The following is a 19,473-nucleotide window of genomic DNA, read 5'->3' as shown; positions in this document are numbered from 1 at the left end:
CAAACTGCTCCAGCACGGGTCCCCCACGGGCGGCAGCTCCCCCCAGACCCCCTGCTCCTGCGTGGGCTCCTCTCCACGGGCTGCAGCTCCGGCCCGGGGCCTGCTCCTGCGGGGGCTCTCCATGGGCCGCAGCCTCCTCCAGGCCACATCCACCTGCTCCACCGGGGGCTCCTCCACGGGCTGCAGCGTGGAGATCTGCTCCGTGTGGGACCCATGGGCTGCAGGGGGACAGCCTGCTCCACCAGGGGCCTCTCCACAGGCCGCAGGGGAACTGCTGCTGTGGCGCCTGGAGCACCTCCTGCCCTCCTGCTGCACTGAAGTGGGGGTCTGCAGGGCTGGTTCTCACTCCTCACTCTCCCAGCTGCTGCTGCACAGAATTTTTTTTTTCCCCTTTCTTAAATCTGCTCTCACTGAGGTACAAACAACATCACTTATTGGCTCAGCTCTGGCCTGCAGTGGGTCCCTTTGGAGCCAGCTCTGATCTGCTATGGGGCAGCTTCTGAACTCTGTTCATAGAGGCCACCCTTGCAGACCCTCTGCTACCAAGTCCTTGCCATGTAAGCCTAACACAGAATCAATAATTAATGTGTTTTATTTTCTGCTTCAGTATTCTCGTGATCTTCATAGTCTACTCTTTCTCATTACAAAAACCTCTGATAGCCAAGACAGACTGTTTCTACCCAGAACAACCTAATCTCTTTTATTCCAATATATTAAATCACGTCATTGTTTTCTGATTAGTTAATAATTTCTGCTGTCTTATTTGTAGTATCTGCTGTGGAAAGATACTGAAGCATTACGTACACTTCGCTGAACCAAGTCCTCCTCCTCCATCGCATATTTTCCAAGAAATTACGTGAGAGAAGATCTGCTACAGGAATTTATCTTCTGAAATTTTATTTCACTTTCGAGTGAAATACAGCTTGTCTGCCAACTATTAATTATACTCTGAAATCTTGGTTGTATAGATACAGTTTCTCAAAATTGGTCTTCAGGAATTTGAAGCTCTGTTTTGGCTGCTCATATTCTGCTATGGAAATACTTAGGACTTTGCTTACCTTCAGCGATGATGGTAAATACTTTCCTTTGTACTGGAGTTTCTTTTAACTAGTTGCTGTCAGTCCACTTACCACTAGAAAACCCTCTTGCAGCATTGCTAGTTTTGAGTCATTTCTTTATTTCATTGCAGTGCTTGAGTTTTATTCAGTTTGAAGAGGGATAGAACCCCTTCACGCTCAGAAATCTGCCTCAGGTTGCTTTTCAAATGTGATCTCCTGTTTCCCTGTGAATTTCTTGAACTTGTATAGATATGAGAACCATAGCTGTCCATTATTTGAGTAGTTGTCTGAAAATGTTTAGAAAATAACAGGGCCCAAATAGCTTGTCCCTTTTTTTTAATCTTTTCTCATTTCTGTTAGGGACCTTGTTGCTAGAAATTGGGTTTCTGTCAGATGCATATTGGAAAATGAGTTTGTCTTTTCCAAACTAGAAACCACCAATCTATCCCACGGTCTGCATAAGTAACTCCCATCTACCCCTTCAGTGAGCACCAGCTATGTAAAGAGTTCAGAGTTTCTTTGTGAGGGGGATCACAGCCATGGCCACACACACTTTAACCTGTGGAGAAAAGCCCTGGTTACCATTTTGTCTGCTGAGTTCATGTCCTCAGGCTGCCGACAGGAAGGGCAAGCTATACAGAAGATACACTAAAGAGGCGTATTTTAGGGAAGGCTTTTCCAAATACATAATTTTATGTTAGAGGTGTTGGAGATCTAGCGACTCCAAGTGCGTAATAGCACAAGTGTAATCTAGGACAGGTCAGACAGAAGCTTTATGATGCTGAACATGGTGAGTGCATCCAGACAGCATCTGCCCCTCTGCTCCCCTGTTCTTTGCCAAGGGAATATAGAGACAAGACCTTCAGAAGGAAAAAAAAAAAAAAAAAAAAAAAAAAAAAAAAAAAACCACTTTTGAGAAGGAAAAGCCTTCCGACTTCAGAACTGAGGGAGGAAAATGTGGTAGGCTTTTGTTCCACGGCACGGCAACACCCGTGCGGCGAGCATCCCCTAGGGGGCAGCGTAACACAAGAGTGGAAAGGGCTCACGGCTGTGCACGGCTACCGGCAATGGGGTGGTGGGGGGTGTTTTCATCTCAACAGTTAACAGAAAAATAGTCTACAGCCATCTATTCCTACAATAAATCTGTGTACACCGCTACGTGCCATTCCTTTTAAGCTATATTTAAGTGAAATCTACAAAAATCCTTTTTTTTTTTTTTCTCTCCTCCATCCTTTAAATGAAATTTAATATAGCAATAATTTCTGTGATAATAGATTATGATATCCAGGCTTATATCGCTGTTTTCAGAGAGACTTCGAGCACAAAAGAATTTACATAATCCAAAAGCATAAAACTCTTGTTTCTGGTGGACTGTACAGAGACTGATATGAGAGAGATCTGAAGTGAAATGGAGTTCAGAGGCCATGATTTTTAAGGACTGGAATAGATGTAAATCTAATTCTAATTCTAAGAAACAGATAGGACTACAGAATAAATATTTATCTTGGTTTCCTTCTTATGATTTTTTTGTTGTTATTGTTCTAACAAACCCCTTTTAGTTTGGTAAAATTAAATGATGGTAGTGGATTCAAATGGTGGAGCACTACTATATATTTTCATAAAATTATGTTGTCATCTTCAAAAATATAGTACTGAGCAGAAATCGATAAGCAACATATTTTTAAATAAATATGTATTGATTTAATCAATCTTTAGAAAGCAATGAATAATTTGAAATGGTTTTTACAGTACTGTAAAAAAAAAAAAGAGAGAGAGAAAAAAGACTTTTTTGACTGTCATGAAGCAAAGAACAAAAAATCATCAGATTGTGCAAACTGCTGTCGGTCCATTCTTGGCATCAGAAGGTAAAATGAAGGTTGGGTCAGGGCTGTTATTAATGTTCCTGCTAAGCCTCATCACAGACATTGTAAGTGAGGGAGGAAAGCTAATTTCTACCTCTGTCACTGCTATTGTCTGCTCGGAAAAAATTCTCTCCAAAGGTAAAATAACAAGACAGTTCCACATCTCGACATAATGCTTTATCTTCTTAACAGGAAAAGACAGAAACATTTGTAATAAAACACCTTCAATTTGAGTAGCATAGTATGATCCAGTGTTTTTAAATAATGGGCATCTTGTGCACTGCTGCTAGCATTGTGCCTTTCATCAGTGTGTGATGCATGCCCTTAAAACCCAATATTGACAACTTTCAGTCTATTCCCATCTTTCTTAGTGGTCCGACGATGGGAACCTTTGTGTTTTTACTATTCATCTCGGGCATAAATTTAAAGAAATCTGTGGAATTCATCAAGGAATTATTTTTTTCTATTATTTTTTGTCAGTCAGTGAGATTTTAGAAGACCTGGATCCATTTGTGTTGTCCAAAATCCACGTCTAAAATCCATGTCAAAATACCATGTCTACTAGAGAACTCCAACAAGTGTCTGAGAGGACATAAGGACACAAAAGTGGCATCGCTCTTGGCTGGCTCTGCTCTCAAGCCCAAGCGACTGGAGACATGGTCTCACTGAATCCACTGGAGGCAGCTTTCAGCACAAAGTGGATCTAGGCTTGCCTGAATCCCCACTGGCAGGCTGCGGTTTCTCCGGTTCCCTGTTCTCCCTGTTCCCTGCCTATGAACAAACACTAATCAACATCGTAACAGGAACAGAGAGAGCAAATGCTCTGAAAGCTCCCACACACATCTTTCATGTATCACAAGAGATGCTGTTTTTGGCAAATAGATGCCATCAGCGGGAAGCTTTACTTGAAATGTCTCTCACAGTTTAGCAACAATATGAATTGCTTCTCCTTTGGTGGAGCATCAGACTGTTCTGCCTCGTTATATCCCTGTGAGAGCTTCTGTGGCACCAATGCTGTCTGTGCTCCCATCTCCCAGTAAAGAAGTGATTAGCCAGTGAGTGATACCCTGCCCAAGTCCTTCTCCTTCCCCCAGGCTCAGCAAAGTAAATATGACCTTTCAGTTAGAAACCAAACCAGCTCCTCGGTGCTGTTCACGTAACACTGAGAGTCTATGATTTTGGTGAAGGTGAGCAACCAGCAGCTGTAGTGACAGTGCTGAGGAACTGGTACATCTTTTGTTTTACAGCTGTGTGTGAAGTCCCAGCATTGATGGTTCTCTTAAAACACTTTACAGCCCACTGGGCGAACAGTAGATGTCTCCAGGATCCTTGAGTAACTCAGGAGTAACTTGGGAGTGGAAGGTAACATGCTTCTTTTCATTGAGATTTCACTGAGAAACTATTTTTTTTTCTTTAGAAGGTTTCCTCAGCTTTTACTCTGAGCAGATTTAACAAAAACTAGTTCAGATCTTAAAGCTGTGCTATCACCATCTATGTGTGTCTGTGTATATTATCCTAATAGGTGTGGACACACAGAGTTTTTGTTGTTATTCATTTTTCATGTAGATGTGTGTATATATATGTATATGTGCATTTACATATCTACATGTTGCACATTGATGTACATATACACATACACAAATACATGTACACATATTTACTTGTTTGCATTACGATATTACTTGAAATGATCTGCCATACCAGCACTTCAGATGAATTTCTTGGCATCTCACTTTTCATTTCCACATTATATGCACACATCCATTTGGTTTTTACTTACTTCTGTTAGTAATGGCTAATTTGGAGGCAAATTCTTTTCCTGATTTTTTGAAAATACCTCTTAAATTGTGAGTGAAATCTACATCTGGGCCAAAACCTTAACTGGCACAGGGTCACCTGTCTTCATTGAATTTAATGGAGATATGTGTCCCAATCTTAATTGAAAAGGTGATTATTTTTCTATATATAGTAGGCAGCACATATAATTATTCAAGCTGTAACATTTTTGTTAATTGCATCTCTTTTGAAAAATACATGTAACTACTGTCTCCTCTAAAAATAAGTCAAGAAATTTAGATATTTTTAGCTCAGGATTAATAGGCAAGACTTAAATGAGACAATTTAATTCTAAATGACCTCAGACTTTTATACCTCATAGTTAAGGCCTAGGCTAGAGGAAGATAGTGGTCTAGCCAATATCTGCTTAATCTGTTTTCTGGACAGCGGTATCTGGAGCAGTTGATTATTGCAGTAAGTTTTTTTTCAGAAACCCTTAAAATACATACTTATACACAAAAAGCCAAACTATTACAGAAAGCTGATACTTTTTCAAATTTTATTATTATTATTATTTTATTTTCAATGGTTTTTCTTTATCTGTAAGGATGTTACTGGAGCTAGGCTGATATACACCAGTTGTTACTAGTTGTATTATCAATGACCTTCTCTTCATTTTCAAAGGCAATGAGGAGATTATTTCCCTCAATTATGTGCTCCTGCTAAACATAAAGTTTGCCATTCATGAGTGGCAATACTCTAATCCGAAAATATAATCATGAGGAGATGAAACTGTAGGGTTTTAATATTTTCTCCATAGAAACACTTACCTGTTGCAGTAACAAGAAAGCAACAGCTGAGGATCATTTTGCTATTAGGACTAATATCTCAGGCACTATGGATAATTTCGAATAAATTAATAACATTGGTGGGATCAGATGTTGTTCACCGGCTATTCTAAACAAATTAAACTACAGATTTGCTGAACCCCTAAGTATTATTTAAGTGGTTCTGGCAGTTCTCCCAGAAGACAGAGGACAACAAATCTGATACCAATTTTTCCAGAGGCTGCGGGGACACCTGCACAGCTCAGCCTATGGGGAACACATGCTTCACAAACCTAATAGTACTCTTTAGTTAGTGAGCTTATGAATAAGGATGATTTGGCTTGTACAGTGTACCTGGATTTTTAAAAAGCCTTACACAAGGTCCTCAGGAAGAGCTTTCAAAGAAACTAATCAGTCATGAAATGACAAAAGAGGCTCCCTTTTCGATTAATAGCTGCTAGCAAGATCCATCAAGGGCTATTAAACATAATTGTCCAGTTGCAGCCTGTATTCAGGAAATCCTTAAAATGGTAATTGCTGCAACTAGGATGGCAAAGCTATCACCACCTGCTCGTCCTTCACTTACACTCTTTCCTGAAGCATTTGCTATTCCTCTGTCAGGGACGTAATGCTGGGCAAGGAGACTTTCACTCTGACCTAGGGCAGCCTTTGCGATATTCTTAGCTAAGTATAGAATTATACACTTAGGGATAAAAAGTATCTACATTTTTCTCCTTTTAACGACAAAAGATCTCTTCCTCATGTAACATAACAATTTTATGTAAAAGTAGAATAACAATTTCCACATCAATGGCTTCTTTTATGAAGGAAATCAAACTTACAAAATTGTCTTTTTCTGTCCAAAATTATCCCTTATTGTCCTTTTTTTTTTTTTTTTTTTAATTGTCCCAGGACAATGTAGGGGGCAATGCAGAAACACATAATTTTTACACGTTTTAGAAGATTTTTGAGGAAGGAACATCATTTCTGCAGTCTGATGAGTTATGGCGAGAGGCCTCCCCTGCAGAGCTCTGGGAGGCTGGTGGGGACAGAGGCTGGCCAGAAGAACTTGTGTGCTTGGCAGGTGTAGGCTTGGGTAAAGTCCTACAGTACTGAACACGAGGAAAAGTTGGATGACAACATGGGCTCTGCGTCGGTAACAACTTGTATAAGAGAGTGTGAGAGTATAAGAGACAGCAGAATTCTTCAGGTCAACTTTTGTACAGGTAAGCATTCTCCCCTACCATGCATATTTCCCAGTGTGAGAATATACAGTGATAGGCTCAGATGTAAATGCAAGTAGTCCTATCCCCTAAACAAAACTGTTAGTAGGAAAGATTTATGTCTGTGTTCTAAACAGAAGAACTGCTCTCTCAGTCTGTTGAGCTCTCAGAATGATCTCCTGGCAAGCCATAATAGTTCGCTGCTATTTTTTGGTGTTGTACAAATCGCCTATGTGCAAATATAACCCAACAGTAAAAGGCACCATGTACAGTGATCAATGCATTCAAGAAAGCAAATTGGTGTTTATTTTCAGAATCCTTTGACTACATATGGAATTCGTTTTTACAGATAGAGAAAAAAATCATTTCCAGAGATAGAAGCCTAAATTTATATGTACATAAATCCTCTGCAATCCCATCAACTCATCTGAACTTCCTGATTTTCTGGACCTCCAGCTAGAAGACCACTTGGCTCCACGCAGAAATCATGCCTAGTTTTAAGTCCCTGTTTTCAAAAAAACTTGAGAGAAAGGATAGAGTCAGTGTCTTTCTTTTTTCCTTTCCTTTCCTTTCCTTTCCTTTCCTTTCCTTTCCTTTCCTTTCCTTTCCTTTCCTTTTTCCTTTCCTTTTTCCTTTCCTTTCCTTTCCTTTCCTTTCCTTTCCCTTTCCTTTCCTTTCCTTTCCTTTCCTTTCCTTTCCTTTCCTTTCCTTTCCTTTCCCTTTCCTTTCCTTTCCTTTCCTTTTTCCTTTCCTTTCCTTTCCTTTCCTTTCCTTTCCTTTCCTTTCCTTTCCTTTCCTTTCCTTTCCTTTCCTTTCCTTTCCTTTCCTTTCCTTTCCTTTCCTTTCCTTTCCTTTCCTTTCCTGTCCTTTCCTGTCCTGTCCTGTCCTGTCCTGTCCTGTCCTGTCCTGTCCTGTCCTGTCCTGTCCTGTCCTGTCCTGTCCTGTCCTTTCCATGGACAATCTCATAGAATCAAAAGTTAAACTGATTTAATGTAATGAGAAAAAAAAAAAAAAACCCTCACACTGAACAACATTTACATCCTTCTGTGATTTTTCTTCTTTGGCTTAACAGGCTGGTTTGAAAAACAGTGCTTTTTCACTGCTAAATCTGAGCCTCATCATTCATGGTATTCCACACTGGAGTAATGGTATTAGAATAGTTGCTTTGTAATAATGGTGGAAAAGCCACGGGCTAGAGGCAACATTCAGAAGCATTACTATTTCTAAGACTGCTTTGGAATATTTTCATCATTTATTTCCTCTTTATGCATATGAAATTAACCAAGCATATCAAGGTTTTGTTTCATACATCTGGTTCACTATACTGCATGGGGAAATCTGTTATCATGAAAAATAAAGGAATCTTAGTATTTTTCCTTAGTTGTTTATATTTCCTAATTTTCCTTTAACAGAGACTCTCTTTCAACAGCCTCACAACTTATTTCAAAATGTTTAAGCACTGTTGAGGGACCAGAGCAGAACCTTTTTGGTTTGGAGACAGCCAAAGCCCAGCTGATCAGTGGGTGGAGCTGGCAGATAACATGACTGCTGCTGCAAAGTATGGATCTCCATGGCATGCCCCTCTTGCATTGCTCCAACTGGCAGGCTCACAAGGGCACATGATGGTGCTTCAGGTACTAAATTGTGACCTATAGCCACATGCAATGTTCAGGCATTGACCCAGAAGACATTATCAAGAAAGATAAAAGTTCAAGAAGGTATTAAATGCAAATGTGTTTCAGGTATTTGCTTCAATACAAATAAGCTGTATTTGTTGACTCCTGAGTTGCTGAGGTCTACTGGATAATATTCTGGCTAATCTACATGGCCTCAGAGATACAGTTTATTATTTTAGCAACAAAGATTCTGTTCTTTGGAAGTGCTAACACCTCTCTTTCCTCCCACCCTTTTTTTTAGAAACTGTTTTAAGTTTTGTCCTTAGACTGTCATTTTGCCTATATTTATTTCTGATATGATTCTTTTTCTTCTTGAAGTGTTTATGTTAAAAGAGGGACACTGGTGAAATACCATACAATGATAATGGAGTCAGGAAAAGTTTATGTAGTTTGCTGTGAATTCAACATGTCCCCTAGAGGATCCAATTCCTGTACTTAAAAACTCTGACATCTGAAGAAGAGGGATATTTGTTTAACTATGCAAGAGTTTAGAGGGTGTCTACCTAGTCTGGTACTAAGAATAATGTGGCAATCCCGCTTATTCATTACTAGTAGCTCCCTAATCTCTTCCTGTTGCAGATTGGTTTATTGTAACCTAAGGCAAGAAGAAGAATCGTGGTAATTTTTATTAGTCTTCTGACACAAGTTTTTTTGTCCTTGTTTAGTACTAGTGCAACCGTATTTTTGCTGTTTCATCTCCAGTAGGTATTGTCTGGTCTAGATTTGCTTTCTTATTTTTTTCAGGCTTTTCCAGAATGTTATTATAACAAACTTGCTTGATATGCTCCTATATTTTGTGTAAATGCAGTTATTTTATATGGATATCCTTTCTGACTAAAAAGTATTTCTCTTATATTTTATCTTGTACCTTGTATGTCGTGGCAACTCAAATTTATCCTACAAAACATCTGTCTTCAATGACAATATGTGCCATTGGCAATGTGTGGCAACTGTACAGGAAAATTATCCATCTAAAGGAAATGCTTCCTGACCTCCCTCCATCTCTCATCCATCAGAGCCCTGGCCTGGGGCAAGTGAGCTCCTCTGGCTGTCCAGAACCATTCTTAGTCAGCAGCATGGTCAGGATGGCCTTTGCCAGCTCCTCCGAGCACTCTCATCTTACTCTTAGCACAGTTTGTCCTGAGCAGCCAGTGTTTCACACCTACCCTGATAGAAACCTTTCAATGCTGAACGAGGTTAACCCCTATTTCAACTCAAGGGCTTAAAGCTAGGACAGTCAGAACTGTGTTAGCCATCTGCTGGGGGGGTTGGCACTCAGCTTCTCAGCAGTCTCCCACCACTTCTAGAATGCCCCCCAACCTGCTTTGTTTTGGAGCACAGAGATTTGGCAAAAAGTGACCAAGTTGCAAATAGCATTTGCCTATGTCCATGTAGGAAAGCTGTTTTAGGTGGACATGAGATGTCTCATAAAAAAGGCAATGAGATTTCCTGCCAGCACTTAGTAATGAATCAGAGCTTGGAGACAGAGATGTCATTCTTGCCTACCCACCTGGTACACAGATAAGAAAAGACAGCTCCAGGCTATACAACAACAGAGACAGGTTTCAGGTTTGGTGCTCCAAGAAAAATAATAAAATGTAATTTGTCTTTTTTTTTTTTTTCCCAGGTTGTAACATCTCTGACAGCAGCATGTCAAGTGCTGGAAGTTGAAAGAGCAAGTGAAAGAGCAGGGTGGTTTCAGAGCAATTTCAGGGCAATGTGAATGGTAACTGAGAGAAATTGATGTGGTACTGGACTGAATGGTGCTAGGGGTCTGTTAAAGGTCACTGTCCAGTGCCCATTATCTGGGCTAAATCATAGGCCAAGAAATACCCTCATCTATCTCTTGCAATGTGGCAAAGTGAAGGCCACTCAAAATCTTTCTTAATGCTTTCTTAAATGATGTGCCTCATTAACTTCTGGTTCCCTGAGCTTCCCTGCGTAGTCAGTGAGAGGATGATAGTTAACCCACTGCTATTTTTCTCACTCAAGAGTCTGAGGAGAGAGGGCTTTAAACTTTGATATCTCGTCAATAGGACTTAAAGCTTCAGGATAGCACTGAGATGTGTTTCTGGAGGTAGACGAGCTCCTTGCTGTATATATATCATAATCCCAATGATGGAGAATGAAAGTGGAGAGCAGCAGGATGAACCCAGACTTGCCCACCCAAGCAGTCACACTGGTGTTATGTTCAGTTGGTACACACTGACCGACTATATATATATTTTTATATAAATATATTTTTATATAAATATATTTTTATTTCAAATATTTTTATTGATTTAGAAGACCATCCATTTGCAAATCACGAACTGTCCCATTTTCTACTGGACGATCAGGGGAAACATATTTCAGGGATTATGAAAGTGGAAAAAAACCTCAGTCTGCGTGTCTTTTACATAGTGATGATTTGAAATGTATGCAAGCTCTATACTGCTGCTAGACTGTCATGGCAGGAACTTCATATTAAGTTTGATTTATGGAAAGACCCCATGCACCATTTCTGTAGTCATCAGACTTGTGTGTGAATCGTTGTAACTGGTCTCGTGATAATGGAATGACTGCAAACAAAGATGCTGCTGTGGCATCCTGATGCCACATGAAGTATGAGTAAATTGGAGATAGACCTATCCATTGGCTCTGTATGACGATATGGTTTCTAATTGGTACCATGTGACTACATCCAACTTTTATTTGAATATGATTTTTATTGGAATTGTTTTGGTAGCTTTGGTTGGACCTTCCACATTTTAATTACCATCAGGGGAAAAATATTTCAATTTCGCTTCGTAAAAGCTCATGTCTTTTCCTGATCTTTCACTGACAATCTTTCCGACAGCTAAATTCTTGTTCAAATTGCTTGCCTCAGAAGCGAAAAAATCTGTTATGTCCATTCTTATTCTCTTCTTCTATGGTCTCATTACCTGGTATAATGTTTTGGACCTCCAATCCACAGTGATTATCCTCTTAATGATTTTCTGAATTATTAATATTCCCTTTCTACAGAAGCCCAGAGAGTCTTGCACAAGGTTACATAAGAAGGTCACCCTGTATCTTCTAATCCATCATCTGTGCCCTAATTATGATCCTTCTTCCCAAGTTTTCTAGAGAACAAAACATTTGCTTTCCTAGTATTTTCAGATAACTATAATTATCTGACTGAAACTAATAAACACAAAGTGAAGAACTTTGATCTTCGAGGCTGCTTAAATTTGAGATTAATTTTATGACTAGGTAAGGATTTATTTATTTATTTATTTATTTTTCAGAGGAAAAAGTCTGCCTAAAGCTGAAACCATGTAATGAAGCGGCAAGAATAAGACTATAGGTGATCAGTCACACTGCTTGACAGCTGAATTATAAAGATTAATTCTCCAGTAATGTTGGCAAGTCACTATTGAGAAACTTTTTGAAAGAAATTAGTTCACTGATTCACTGTAGGTTTCTGAATGGTGAGTACATAGAAACAGCCTGTTTTGTAAAGCTAACCTGACACACTCCAAACAACTGATTCATTTTGAGAAGGTCTTTCATAAAATGTCTTCTCTCTGCCTTTTTTTAAGACAAAATATCCTTTCACCCCTCTTCAGAACAGTTTTTTGCTGCTTTTCAGTATTCATGTGCCTTCTCCCTGGAGAATTCTCTGAGCCAGCCATGAAATGGGTACACCCCAGAAAGACACAGTGCAGATGTACTGCTTACATCACCCCTGACTTAATGATCTCTACATCTGAGATGGGAACTCCAACTCGAGTCCATTCTATTCTCTGAAATTTTGAGTCCAAATTAGTTGCATTGTGTCATCTTTATTTCAAACATTTTAGTCCAGATTACTCAGATTCCAAATTAAAACAACTAATGCCAAATTAATTAATAGTCATGTGCTTGCGTGCCTGTCCTAATTTTAGTTCTCTGATCACCTTGTGATGACATGCAGATAATTCTGCACAATGATGCTGTTTCTCTTATCTTTTGTCTCTGCTGACTTCTGCTTCATTAATGTGTCTTAGGGTTTTTTTGCTCTTCCAGCTGTTGAAGCCACTTAGAAGCTGTTTTATACACTTTTGTAATCTCCAGCTCCTTCATACAATGCTTGCTGAAGAGTGCTCCTTAGTAAACAAAAATCAGAGGATGAACCTAGCAAAGGTAAGCTGGATGCCTTAATGTGGCTGGTTATTTAGATGGGATTGGCACTTTGAAAAAAAGCTGTGTTCCATAGCCCTGGTAATTTGCAGTTGAAAGATAACATATTACTTGCTTTGCACATATTACTTGCTTTGCTTAAAAATATAAAAAAATAAAAGAGCAGAGAACAATGTTGTGAAATGGTTACAGAAGTATCATATACTTTATACATCACATGAGAAGTAAAACCTGACAAAGACATCACTGCAGCCCATATGCGTCATTTTATTTATCGGGGAATGAATGAATGTGTTATCTTAGGCGTACAGAAGAGAATCAGGCGCTGTAACTCTTTTAGCCTTATTAATGGCAACCAACTCACCACACACTGTTACACAAGTGGTCCTTACTGCTGATGAAGCTAACCTGATGTCAGGAGCTTTGGCTGACTGTACTTGCTGTCAGACTGCATATGTTGCACCTTGTGTTCACATAAGTGTAGGCAGAAGGCATGTCTCACTGCTACTTGCATTTCTGCAAGCTGAGCAACATGTGCTTTGTGACAGTCATGTTGCATGGCCAGGTTTGAGAGACAGGTTAAACACCTTTGGAAGAGGGAAACCTGAAAGGGGACTAGAGGGATGTTGTGAACCTGTCCCTTATGAAGTGAGAAAACTGGAGAGTATTCTTTGTGTTTCAACTTTTTTTTTTTCTCTCATTTCTTTTTCTTTTCAGCAGCTTTCCTCAGTAATTACAGCCTGTCCTCGACATCTGAGAAGATTGTTCCTGGTAGGACAATTTCCCAACATGTCTAACTGTGACTGGAAATATATGTTCTTGATATCCTCATCCCATACAATCGTATTGTCTAACTGCTATGGTGTGCAGAGGACAGCTAGCTTAGAAAAAGTGAACATGCTCAGCCCAAGAATTCATGCACTGTGTGACATTATTGTAGCACCCAGTGTTAGCAGCTCTGGAAGTGAACAGACCAGTCGCAAAGAAACACCTTGCAGACAGCCATACAAGTAAATGTCTTCCAGCTTCCTTGTACATTTCCAATAGAGTGAGGAAAAATAAATAGATAAATTTAAATGGAGTTGGTGTCTTGAAAGAGTGTTTGGACCAAAATCTGATAACCCAGAAATCAGGAACTGTGTAAATCTTTCAGTTGAGATAACTTGCTAAACGTTCTGTATCAACAAAGGCCCTGGGTTCTCTGAGCAGAGCTGATGAAATTATGCATCATGGCAATACCGTATTAGACTTGGAAGACATCCCACAAAACTCTAGAAAGGCTCATGAACAGCAGCAGTTAGGCTTTTCTGAGCTGTACATTGCAGTGCGGCTTCTCTTCAGAAGCCCAGCAAGTCATTTTTGAGTCTCTAGCTTGCTTTCATTGTCTTTTGGGGATGGATTTGAAGCTCTGTTGCTGTGGATTATCTGAACAGAAAGTTTGTCTATTTAATGATCTGAAAAGGAGATGCTTTCTCCCCAGCTGTGTGAAACATGGAAATGTAGCCTGGAGAATGACTGTAAACATATTCCAATTCTCTGTATTTTAATGGACCTCATCTTTTTTCCCTTATTTCATATTTTCACCCCAGTTAGCTTAAGTTCTGAGGGTTAGGCTCTTTATTTCATAGTTATTCCTTTGCTTAGAGTGATGCTTTGTAAAACAGTCAGCTAAGCATTAATCACCATTTATCTTGTCATTTTGGCTGTGGCTGACATATATTAAACTGTACCTCAGGACATACACATCTGGTGATGACAGTCATTTGTTAATTGAATATGACTTTTAATGAACTTTTCACCCAGTAGGCTATATCAGGGATTTATGATATTCAAAGTGTTTTTTTGTGATTTTTGGTAGCAAGGATCAAAAGGAAGCTTGCAGGGTTGTACATGTTTTGCCAGTTGATCCCCATGGGTACCAAATTCATCAGCATCATGTCTGACTCAATAAATGCAAACTTTTAATGACAGGTGTTTTATAACCACTCCCAAATGTATCATCTGAGTACAGCTATTCACCACAGCAGCCATCATAGCAGGCGCACGCCTCAGAGGCAAAATCACCAGGTTGACTCGTCTTCCTTCTTCTAGGTTCATTTGAGAGAAGACGGCTGCCTTGTGCATGTGCTGCTGGTGAGGCTACACGTGAGTCTGTGTTCTCCATGGAGGTGACACAGGGGAACAGCTCATGTTCCGTTAGAAAGCAGGAACAGGCATCAAGGGGTTGTGCGTGCTTTTCACGGGAAAGAAGTGAGGATGACCAAAATGGTAGGACACAAGTAAACTGTAAGTATATTTGGGACTCAGAAAAGCAACCTTACAGTGCGAACAGACCCTTTCCCAATTCTTTTGTTTCTGTTTCTAATAAGAATTTGGCTATTATGACTGGTTCATGAAATGCCTCTTTCTTTATCTTGACTTCCGATTGCCATTGTTTACATGCCTTTGGAAGAACTGAAGGTCAAACACAGAACAGGGGGAGAGAAGCTTTGGAAATCAGCTATGTGTATAAAGAATTGGCAAGAGCATTAATAGATGCAAAGGAAAATTGCAAGAAGAAAAAAAATAATCTCAATGAAGGCAACTTGCAATATGAATATCAAAAGAGGACTAGTTTGGAAATGGAAATGCAGCACACTTGGAATTAATGTAGACTCATTCTAGGCCCGGCATGATTCATACAGTGCCAACAGGCTGTACAATTTGCATCAGTATCTATGTTTCAATACAGTTTTGTAACAAGGCTCTTTAAATGATCTAATCCTTTTATGCATGCATGTGGGAGCCTGGAGATGAGGAAGGATAGGCAAGAGCTGGGTATCTGCGGGGCACGGCTCACATGCAACTTGTCAGGGCCAACTCCAGGCTGAAAAAGCAACACCTCTGTTCAAACCCCGGCTTTGTCATTTTGATACACACATTTCGGCTGCAGATCCTCTGAGCAGACATTTCTGAATATATGCAATGTAATCTCTTCCCTTCCCTTTAATTCAAAGCGTATATATAGTTGTCAGTCCTGCTTTAGGTCACTGCAAGATGTAAAGCCTGATGCTATAACACAGAAGACAGAATGTGTGCGTTTGGAAGTTTGCATACATCTGGATGCATACATGTAACATCAGGAATCAGAAGCCTGATTTTTGCTTCACCTCCTTTAAACTTATGTGGAGTTAACTCTTGATTTGTACTGAATAGAGGCCACTTACTGGAGGCCAATATGTTGGAGGCAGTGCCCTCTTTTTGATCATCATGGGTATACGATGGTAACAAGAAGAAAATGTTACCACTTTGAATAATTGTGCTATGCAAACTAGAAGGGGCTCCATGCGGTGCTCATGCTGTCAGTATTGTAATGAAAATGCTGGTACATAATAAATAAAAATTCAGTATTCATGCTGAAATGTCTTTTCCAAATAACATCCTCCCCAAGAATATTCCTGAATGTGCTCAGAGTCTGTGCTTTCCCCAGGCAAGCAAGCAAATTTCAGGCCATAAAGCTGTGACACTGATGATGCTTTTGAACTTTCTTTTCTTTTTCTGAAGCCTATCATAAGACTTGTTGCTTTTGGTCTTTTATTAGAGGCCTCATACTTATAAAGAATGGAAAATATTTTTTGTGTGTGTGTGTGTGTATGTTTAATTGTACCTTATGGGTATTTCTTCCATAACTTACACTTTATTACCTGCTCGTGGTTTTTTTTTTTTTTTTTCCTTTACATCGTTCTTTGACTATGTGGGCAAAACATCATTTAATAATGTGCTATGTGGAAAGAGTACTTCCTTTTACATGTTTCACACTTTTTGAGGATTTCATTTAGTGCCTCGTTCCCTGTGTTGAGACAGAAGTTGCATCTGGACCATTTTCTTCAGTATCCCCTGATGTCCTTTAATATTTCTTTAACATCTTTTTAAGTAGTTATTAATTCTTTTAATCTCAAGATAGTTGAGTTTCTTTATAAAGGTCTTCATAGGTCTTACCTAAAAGACCTTGACAGAAGTATTAATAATATTTAAAAGACACCAAGATGACCGGATCATTTACGTAAGAAGAAACTTGGAGATTTTGCAGATTGTGAGGCATGGTTTCCCTCCCCAAAAGGCATGTCAATGTTTCTCCATGAATTCAGATTTACTCACATGCTGACCGATATTATTCCTTAGGATATTTTTAAACGGATCACCTCAAATACAAATACCCTCTTGGAGCCCTTTTCAAGATCTGGTACCTTCTAGTTGTCTGACTTCAAAAACTGTTTGAATGGTAAGTTTACATTTTGGTTAGTTGACCAGCTATTCATTATCTGACCTCTGTAGGATCTTCTGGGTGGGCAGGACTTAGGTCGGTTGATTTCATTATTCATTTTATTTATGTGAGCTATTTTTTTCTTCCAACCATTCAATGTGAGATAAATTTTCAGACCTGATTTTTGTAAAGAAAGCAGGTGTGTGGACCTCTATAAGCTCCTTGGTAGTGAACACTGCAACTAAGAGTTTAGTTAGTACCACTACCGTGACCTTTGTGATCTTCCTGCTCCTTTATTATCTACCAACTGTACAAAGCTTCCTAGTTCTTATGGGCTGAGAAGAGGTTTTATTAGTAATTTTAATACCTGTCTTCAGCTAGATGTTCTTCAAAATATTTGTTTATAGTTTTAAGCCTAATTTGTCTGGGTTTATGTTCTATGTAAGCTCCCTTGTTTGCATACAACTTCCATTTTTTGAAACATGATTTTTAGCTTCACATAACGCCTTTTACTCCTTTTAACCCTGCCAGTTTATTTATAGCCCTCTAAGATATTTTTTTTTTGCAATGAATATTCATTTATTCTGAATCTCTTAAGATGATGCTTCCAATAAGGGCAAAATGTCAGCTTTCTAAAGCCAAATCTCTAGAAGAAAAGAGATTTCAGAAGCCTTTACTGAGGCAAAACTCTGCCTCCAGCTTAAAAGGCCTCCTGAGCCTCTGATATATTGATGCAGCCACAGCCATGGCTGCTCAGCTCCCACAAAATCCCAGCTGAGTGCAGCTCTACCCACAGCTCAGGGAAGGACCCTTTGCAAGAGGTTTGCTTCATCGTAAGGCTGAGGAGCAGGACAGTGGTCCTGCAGTCCCCACTGCTCCCCTGCTACTGCTCCCCTACCTGTCCTCTCCTGCCTGTGCCTGCTGCACTGGGGACACCGCACCGAGAGCAAGAGAGTTTTAGGGTCTGCCCACATATGATGGGCACATTCAGTTCGACCTCCTGTGCTGGCTTGCTGAAGATGGGTGAAAGGAGACAGCCTTTTTTTACAGCGATGCTGTAAAACCTTATCCCCACTTGCTTCCTCAGATAGAGGTATCTTTAATAATCCTTGCACTGAAATTAAGGCAGTCAGAGTGATATGTGGCCCCAAGGCTGTAACAGTCCTGTGTTTTGCTTTTGCCTCATTTTGACTTTATTGATATCCTGTTCATTTCAGAAATTGTAGCTGTCAGGTGGAAAACGTTAGGGTCACAGGATGAGCAAGGATGTGGACCACTGAATTCATTCCCTTGCTCTAGGCACCACAGTAACCCATATCTTCACAAATTTCTCAACTGGAATTCAAAAATATTGATCTACAATATTTTCCTCCCTGGATCCTTACAATTTCATTAGAAGCTTCTTTGGGATTTAATCTTTTATTGCATTCTATCAGAAATATCCAACATTATAAAGAAAGGTTTGGAATGAATATTATTAAAGTACACTAGGATTTTTTCCTAATCCTCCAGATGTCTAAAAATATAGAGACTGCACAGAGCTACATCACAAGTTTCTTAGCAAGGCTTTCAGATATAAAATCTGTTTTTCAAGTGACATTGATTTTGCTATAAAGAGAGGGAAAATGCAGCTAAATAAAAGAAATAACAGTTTATAGTGAAGAAAGGGAAAAGAATCCCTGTTGTGGTTCTAAGTGGACTGCTCCATGTCAAGGCATGCCCACAGCAGTCGATCCCAGCTGCTTTGAAAACAGCTTTCCATGGCTGAATATCACTGAGGCAACTGATTTGTTTCTTTGCAGAAAGGTTTCTTCTCAGTGCCACAGTAGGAACATGCACATCCCTTAGGAAGAACTTCTTGCCTATGGTAACCATCACATTTACTGGCATCTATGGCGAGTCTGGGCCAGATCAGGTGTCTGAAGGGCCCTAGGCCAAACAACACGTGTCAAACCCAGCCTGCATGCAGCAGACGCTGGCTGCAAGGGGAAAGGGGAGCAGCATCTTGGACTACCTCAAAAGAAGTAAGTTCTACCACTGCATCTGTCAGAAGCAGTACACAGGTTGGGGTTTCTCTCAGAAGACATCCAGATGGGCTAGAAAGATGTCAAGGCCTTCACATTAATATTAGCAAGCTAGATCCACTAGTACGGCATTTTGGCACTAATATCTGTAATGGGGGTGTGTACAGCAGTTGGGTGTATTCTTCTTTCCTCACGTGTCCTCAAGCAAATGATGTGCTACAGGTGAACAGCACACTGAATTCCAGTTCCTGCAGCAAAAAACGAGCTCCTGAGTGTAAATCGATCACATAAATACTGCCCTCATGGGCAAATAACTGCAGGTTTCCCTTATCTGAATAACTCTTTCCTATATTTTTTTTTCCTATAAGTTATTTTAGTCATTAAACTAAAAATAGTAGTCATGAGGGTGGTTTTGTTTTGTTTTGTTCTTTGAGAAATCAAACCAGATACCCAAATAATAAAATAAATGACAAAGGGGCTAATCATTAAAGGATAGGTAATAAATTATATTATAAAGAAAAATCTTTTGAAGTGTGGAGACATGACTCCAAATTAGAGTTCTTTAAGAGGACATTTGGAAAGGTCTAACAAAAATGCAAGATGATCAACCAATCCTAAGCCATGCACTGAGTTATTAGGTG

At 39.6% G+C, this 19,473-nt stretch overlaps 1 long non-coding RNA gene across 1 annotated transcript; it reads left to right on the top strand.

Moving 5' to 3' along the window:
- The first annotated feature begins 537 nt into the window (after window positions 1-537).
- Window positions 538-6,969, top strand: LOC136790457 (uncharacterized). Its single transcript, XR_010830396.1, has 3 exons — window positions 538-1,072; window positions 4,168-4,282; window positions 6,436-6,969. It is a non-coding gene; the product is annotated as an uncharacterized lncRNA (long non-coding RNA).
- Window positions 6,970-19,473: the final 12,504 nt, after the last annotated feature.

This window comes from Anser cygnoides, chromosome 3 (genome assembly GCF_040182565.1).
Source record: "Anser cygnoides isolate HZ-2024a breed goose chromosome 3, Taihu_goose_T2T_genome, whole genome shotgun sequence".
NCBI lineage: Eukaryota > Metazoa > Chordata > Aves > Anseriformes > Anatidae > Anser > Anser cygnoides.
This window is presented reverse-complemented; position numbering and strand designations above follow the sequence as displayed.